An 8567-nucleotide genomic window follows, 5' to 3' on the forward strand; every position below is an offset into this window, starting at 1 on the left:
CAATGCAATATTACAAAACAACTTAACTTATAAAATATGGCCATAAAGGCAACTCGAATCTCAAAATAGAATATTTACATATATATATAGATGAGAGACTCAAAACTAACTGACTGACTGTCTGTCTATGAAGCCTCTAAAATACTGAGATGGATGTTGGGACAGACCCCGCAACATCCTAATAAAACAAAAACTAAGAACACAAAATAATTGAGTCCTCCGGAATGCAAGGAGGCTCACCACTGACTCTGGAGTGCTCAGCTGGATCAACGACGTGCAGGATGCTGATCCGGGGTACCTGAATCTGCATCATCAAACGATGCAGGCCAATTGGCATCAGTACGTGGAATGTACGAGTATGCGAGCTGGAAAACTAAGCAACAAAGGTTAGAAGGAAATCTGGAAGAAACTGAACAGCTTACCTGGCTCAACTCAACTCAACCTGACTGACTTCTTTCAATATAAGGCAATTTAAAACAAGTGCGATATAAAGACAGACTGTTTAAAACATGTTATAAACTCTGTGTGTATACAAAGATACAATAAGCCTGAAATGTATATAGAAATACAATGAACTGATGTATATAAAAATACAATAATCTCTGTGTATGAAAATACAATAACTGTTGTGGGAGTTTCTTTAACTGACAACCATCACATAAGAGCTATAGTGATGATACAGCGATCGACCTCACGCTGCCAGAGCATCTTATACCCGGCCAGAGGTATAAGACCTGAACTGCCTAATGGATCCACTAGTCTAATATGAAAAGGATTCATCTAAAAAGTATGATCCTTTTCTACCCATGGTGGCTAACATGGTTCTATGGGGGCTGTGGGTTCTTTGAACGCTCCCCCAATTCGGTGCTCGATACTACTCCCAAAAATGTACTGGCTCTTATGTTTTTAAAACATATGTCTTCCTGCTGATTGAGATAATTACTCAAAAAAAACTATCCCGAAGGCTCTTTGGAAATCTCAGTTTCCAACCTTGTTTAAATGTAAAGACATTTCTTTAAAACTTCTTTGGGAATACATAGTTCCCTAATAACTTTGAGAAATGAACTCAACTTTAAACTCTTTACTCTTTACTTGACTTGCAACTTGAGCCTTAGAATGAAGTTAAAACGTTCAATAAAGACTCTTGAAAAGCTTGGAGGACTTGCTTGAACTAACTTCTTAACTTCTAAGCTTGACTTCTAATTCGCTTGACTTCTAACTCGACTTGACTTGGAAACTAACTTCACTTGATTTGGAAACTAACTTCACTTGAATTGGAAACTAACTTCACTTGACTTCTAACTTTACTCTCCTTGAATTGGAATTATGGATTCAAGGGTAATGATTTGTGTTTGGAAGGACCCCATGATGTTTAGGAAATATTTTAGGACAGCTAAACTTAAGAAGAATTACAAAATTTAATTCTGAAAATAGTGCAGTCCGCGACGCAGAGCAGATTCTGTTCACAGAGGGAACAAATCTGTGATGGAGACTTGCTTCAGGCAAGCTGCCCGACTTTTCTCCTTCATGTTGCCAACTCTAAACCCTCTCAACCTCAAAGGTTCTTTTCCCAAACACTTGGGGTCATAAACCCCTCAACATACAGTGGATTCCACTCAAAAACGCAACCAGATCCTGTCCCAAATCAGCAAGAACTTCAACAACACAACCAACAACTTCAACAACCAAAATAAATCTTTTCTTGGAATTAAAAACAAGTTGGTGTGTGGGGGTCTGAACCAACCAACACTAAGGATCATAAAATCCCTCACTATACAATAGATTTCAGCTCAAGAACACAACCAAATCATGTCCCACAACCAACAATAACTTCCACAACACAACTAACAACATCAACAACAATTAACAGCTTCAACAACTTCAACAACAAATCCAATCTTTTCTCAAATTATAAAATGAGCTTGGTGTGTGGGGGAAAGGATCAACCCACACTAAAGAACTCACATACCTTGATAGGGATCACCCCCGACTAAAATCCACGATGATCTCGACGAATCTCCTTGATCTCCTCTTCTTCTTCTCTTCTTTCTCTCTTCTTCTCTTCTTCACTCAAGAACCCTAACTCTTTACTCTTTAAAAAAAAATGAGACAAACTGATATAAAATCAGTCTAACACTTTAATATAACCAAAACAATTGATTTGTGAAAAGACCAAAATGCCCTTAAATTTTCGGACGGACTCCCTGCCAACTGCCCAACTTTCAAAGGGCATAACTCGCTCATACGAACTCGGAATTGAGCAAACTCGGTGGCGTTGGAAAGATCGTTCCAAGGGCTTACCAAAAATAACTGGAACTACTCCTGGTTCATCCTGAACTAGGAGTTATGACTGCTCAAAGTTGGCCAAAAACTCACTGATTTCCACACTTAGCCAAATTTCCAGATTTTTGAACTTAGCCAAATTTCCAGATTCTAGACTGCCAAATTTCCAGATTTTAATTTTTTCCAAAAATGACTACTTTCAAATTTCAAGCTTCTTCATATTCATTTTAAATTGTCGGATGTTACATTTATCTTTTTGTGATTATTTTTTTTTTGACATTTTTTCAATTTTTTTTCAATTATTTTATTTTATAACATCATCATCTTAATTCATACCTCTTTAATTACATAAATTTAAATATTATTTAATTTAGTAATATCTATAACTTCTAACCTTTCATATTCATAACTTTCAAATAATTTAATATTCAAATTTATAACTCCTTAAAATGACACTTATAAAAATCTACTAATTTCAGGGGCACTGCGTTGTACGTATGTCCCAATTTTGGTAGCATATTTTTTAAAAAAATAACAAGATAATATCAAACATGTGTGGAAAGAGTAATATAAATTTGAAGAAAGAAAGTACAAATTGAATTTGACAAATAATTAAGCTACTTAAATGACTTAATTGTTGAATACAAATACTAAGGATTGCCTAAATATAGAAAAAAACAATTAAATTTAGTTATATAGGTGCAATGTGTAATCAAATAATAACTATGTGGATTTTTGTATAACTACAACATAACATGACAAAATATAAGTTGTACCAAAATTTCCAAAATTAATGTTACTACAAATATCTCTAAAGAATCTTACCCCAAATTAAGCACAAATACAATACGTCACTACCAGAAAAAAGTGTGAATTACATGGGGATTTTCTTGGGGATTAGTATGAAAATTCGTAGGAAACTTATTTTCCTGCAAATTTTCATACTAATCTCTAGGAAAATTCCCATGTAATTCACACTTTTCTTATAGTGACGTATAAATATTTTAAAGTGTAAGCATATAACTAACCCTTTTTTTAGTTATACAATTGTAGGAATAATTTTATGAAGCTAGTATCCTAAATGAGCATTTTAAACCATCATAACATACAATTACAAAACAATTATTTATATGGAAGAAAATAAATATCAACCTCAGTACTGTATTCTTACTATTCTAGGAGAAAAGGATGATATTGTATTCTTATGTAAATATGTCATATTTCTATGATTATTGTGAAGTTGGGAGTGTGATGAAATGAAGCAAAATTATCCTATTTATCACTCTTTTGTAACTAAAAATTTATATAAAAATTCATATTAAATGTGTGCCCTTATTTATAATTCATAAGAATGTGAATGGTCAAATTTTCTTTTTTTAAACATAGGAGCTGAAAAGTCTACTATAAGGTTGATTATCATAACCATTACTTAGTATTTATTAAGAATACATTAATAAATCAAATACACTCCTGACATTCCTTATTCTCCTAATCCATTATTGCATTTAAAGTAAATAATGCATCATCAACTTGAAAATTAGGGGCAAAATGATAATCCAATTTTGAGGTTAGGATCTTCCTATTTTTTTTTTATATATTATTATTATTTGATTAGACTTTCTCTTTCTTTATCATAAGTATCTGAAATCCAATGTAATATAGTACACTATCTTCTATCATCTAAAATAGTCATTTTACATCTATAAAAAAATAGTATTATATTTGGATCAACACTAAAATTATAAGCCTGCAATATACTAAAAGATCAGTAACAATGTATAAATATATCATTTTCTTTTCAAGATCTTTGAGGGTAAACTCCTCTCTGTATGATGTTATCGTCATCTATCAGAAAGTCAAATTAATTAAAGTTCAAGCAGAATAAAAGAAATTCTACTTCATTATTCCTAAAAAATACCTCAAAGAATTCTATAATTTTTCATAGTGTTATGTGATTTAGCCTCCGACTCAACCTACAAGTATTTTTATCCACATCTTAAAAAAAAAACATAAAATTTGTATTAAAAAAAAAACAAACTTATAATTAGCACGTCAAAAATCTCACCATTGGATTAGTTAGAGAAGAGCTAAAGACGGAAGTGCAAAAAAGAATTGTGTAATAGAGCAAATATACCAAAAACTGTTAAAGGGAACAAAAAGAAAAACAACAAAAACTACCTAATTTTGGAATGAGGAGACGAAAATTAACTTGAATATGCAATGAAGCGTCATGCGTAAGTATTTATATTTATAATAAGTAGCACAATTTGTAACTTATGAGTAACTTGATAGAAATAATAAAATACTGTAATAAATAAATATTAAGTGTTTAAATTGTCAGTAATGTTTTTTTTGATAAAGTTGTGATGAACTTTTATTGTTAATTTCTACAAAAATCACATAATTAATAACTCTTAATTATTTAAATTAAGAAGAATACATAAAGATAAAGGTTTTTGTCTACCCCTTTGAATTACAAGAAATAAGAAACAAAGAATTAATAGATATTAAATATGGTGATGATTAGAATACTAAACTCATTTTGCCTTTTGGTGATTCATTATAATTTGATAAAACTAATTATTATTAATAGTATATCTTTTGAATGTTTTTATAATTTTGTACATGAATATGAAGAAAATTGTTCACGATTAAAGGATAAAAACGTCCTACAATTTTTAATGGACATTTTGATAATTACTTTTCAATTTATAATTTTTTCACTTTTAGAATAGAAATATAATATATGCACCAATTGAAATTTCAGAAATTGATATAACAGAAAATGAAAAATATGTTTCGTAGATTTAAGTACAATGAATATGAATTTACTATTATATTATTATTCTATAGATAATATTTATTATTAAAAATAACATTAATATAATAATAACTCTTTTTAGACACTTTTAAAATGTAAAAACAATTGATAAGTAAAAAAATAGAAAAAAATAAAGGCAACTAGAAAAAAATAAGTTTTGCTAGTTCATAAGGTGTTCTGTAAACATTTTCACCCAAAAAAATAAAATGAAAACGATAATTCTATGATGAAATAACGATTACCAGGAGAAAGGAAAGAAATTATTTATTGTCAGTACTTTAACTGTATAGAATCTGCACAAATAAAAAAATAAAATCACATGGTGCTTCAAAGTAAAGTGGGCATAATATTATTCCAAAAACTATGAATACAAGAAAAGAATATAACCACATATATAGATGTTCACGAAGAAGACAACAAAAAAAAAAACAAGAGAAAACAGCGAGCAATATACCTAATATAAAAAAATTCTTTCAATTTTAAGATATTGATAATAAACAAATGCAAAAGTTGATCAACATTAAAGAACAAATCTTTTATTTTTTATTTTTTTTTAAAACCTTACTTGGGTCATCTCTTATGGAATAAGTATAGTTATATATCAATATAGTCATTGAATTTTTAGAGAAGACATGTTTTTTTATTAAAAAGTTATGACCTTTGGACTTCTTTTTTCTTAAATTCCAAAAAAAAAAAAAACTAAAAAGGGTAAAATGGTAATCTAACTTTGACGTTAGGAGCTTCCCACTTATAATAATAATATAAATATAAATAAATATAAATAATATAATAATTTATGGACACATGCATTCCCATCTAAATTGACATAAATTGTCAAATTATCATTGTATCAAAAATAGTTTTATAATTAAATTAGATGTTATTTGTTTATCTTTAATAAAAGGCCCATCTTGGGCATCTTTCAATCTAAAAAAAATAATATCAATAACAAATTAAAATATGATAACACAGTATCTCTTCTCCAAATGAAATAAAAGATAATAATATTTAGTACTTTAAAATAATATAATTATAAACACAAATTAATATATGTATATTTTTATCACATACGTTAATTACCTACAAGACAATATTCAGAGAAAAGAAAAAAGATAAAAATAAAAAGAATTTGATAACCACTTCTTAAAGTTAATTAAATAAAATGAAGGCTACAATTTTATTTTATTTTTATTTAATTCAAATTTTTGATCCGCAAATCATTTTATTAAATGAGAGCCAAAGCTCAATCTACACAACAAGCTAAAAATAAAAATAAAAAATTGACCTGATCCATTAATGGACCGGTCCAAATAAATAATGAGACAGCTGCTCTTTGACCAGTTTCCAAAAATTTTCAAACCCTTTATCTCTTTCCCTGCCTCTTCAATACTCCCTTTGTCCTAAATTACTTGTCCACTTTTTCTTTTATAGTTGTTCCTAATTACTTGTCCATTCTAATAAATAAAAAAAGGACAATTTTCTTTTACCTATTATACCCTAAATGATTAATTACTTTGAAAAATGCAAAGCTTTTTATCCACTTCATAATTAATAGGGGTAAAATAGTAAACTTACTATGTCATTAATTGATTTCTTAATTGTTGTGTCAATTCAAAAATGGACAAGTAATTAGAGACAGAGGGAGTATTTGGCAAGCTTCTTCCTTGTCTCCTCGTTCTTCAATCTTTGAGCTACCGATTAATTTATTTTTTTATTAAGGGATCATATCAAGTATTGGATCCTATCAAATTAATTTTTTGAAATATGAGCTTAGAGTACAGAAACATAGCATCAACGGAGTGACAACTTAAAATATGAAACAGATTAAAAGTTGAAACATTGAATTAATTTGCCTTTCTCAAAGTGAGACAAAAGGATAAATAAATAATTAGGATAAACATTTATATCATTATTTCTTTCGTAAATTAAAGAAGTTATTAATAATTTAATCATACGTTGCTTTATCCATTTCAACTTATTCATCGTGTTTCAATCTTGTACACCCCTACAGAATTTTTTTTGATAAAAATGTAGGTTTATATATTCTATCTTACACACCCCTTACAAAAAATAAACATAAATAAGTAATTAATAAAATCGTAAGAACAAATTAAATAACTTTTATTATCAATTAATAGATTACAATAATTTAATCGTTAAAAAGATCAAGTAAATTATAATTAATTTTTTTTACAAATTACATCACACAAGTATATTAGTAAAGAGTCATGATCTTATATTTCGATACATGATCCTTTATTTTACATTCAAAGAAGGAGACTATGTACTAAAAAAAACGTATCCTTCTTGAAGATCATTCACCTTTGTTCTTCTAAAAAAAAGAGCAAAATTAATGCTTTGTTCACCCCTAAAGAAGTTGATCCCCCAAATCTTAGCTTGCTCATTCCTTGTATATCACANTGTACGTGCGCGACCAATAGTCCATTGACTCGATTAAGGCCCTTGCGCAACGCCTTCAACATCTTCCATAGCCCTCTTAACTCGGACTTATGGCTCATCTCCTTCTTAGGATGTGCGCGCCTCGACAACTTCTTTGGCGTCACGACATTGTTCTCTTTTGGCACCTTCTTCATGCACGGTGGCAAGGACCTTCTTGCACCATTGTCCTTCTTCGAACTTGCAATGGTGGCTCTAGACATCGACTCCTTCTTCTTAGGGTTTTTCTTGAGCTGCATGGCCGTTAGGCGGACTTGTCCTTCCGTCTTTGGCACTTTGACCATGCGCACCATACATGATCCTCTTTGCTCCATGACTAGAAGTCGTTGGAGGTAGGGATCGATTACCGCGTGGCACTGCTGGAAGAACTCCTGCCCAAGAATTATGTCAAAGAGATCTAAAGGAGCGACAGTGAAGTTGGCCTTACCTTGCCACTCGCCTAGCGTGATGCTCACTCCATGCGCGACTCCGATCACAGGAGTCGGGGGTGCATTGACCGTCCTAAGTTGGGCGTTGCTTGAACTGTAACTCAGCCCCAACCTTGTTGCTGCCTTTTTGGTCATGAGATTGACCTCTGCACCCGTGTCGACCAAAGCACAAACGGGTTTTCCATTGATCTTAAGGTCGACATACTGCGCGCCGCATCCTCTTGGCTTCTCTGGTTGTTTCGTGATGGCTCCGCATAGTCCTATCAAGCCCAACTGCGTCGTCCCTTCGCCTTGTCCTTGCTCCTGGGCGTCTTTCTCCTTCCGCTCTCGCAGGATGGCACCAAGGCTTTTCAGTTCAGGGCACCTTGCATAACCATGCGGCCCGCCGCATATGTAGCAGCCACCTTTGTTGGCAACCTCTAGCTTCCTCTCCGTGTTGCCATGATGTCCAGACTTTTTGCCTTCGGACTTATAGGTGTCATGCTTCTTGGGATGTGGCCACTGCTCCTCGCCTTTGCCACGATCTCCCCCACCATGGTCATGACTACCTCTCATCTCTTCTCCTCTGGCTCTGTCGG

This window comes from Solanum stenotomum, unplaced genomic scaffold (genome assembly GCF_019186545.1).
Source record: "Solanum stenotomum isolate F172 unplaced genomic scaffold, ASM1918654v1 scaffold6101, whole genome shotgun sequence".
Lineage (NCBI taxonomy): Eukaryota > Viridiplantae > Streptophyta > Magnoliopsida > Solanales > Solanaceae > Solanum > Solanum stenotomum.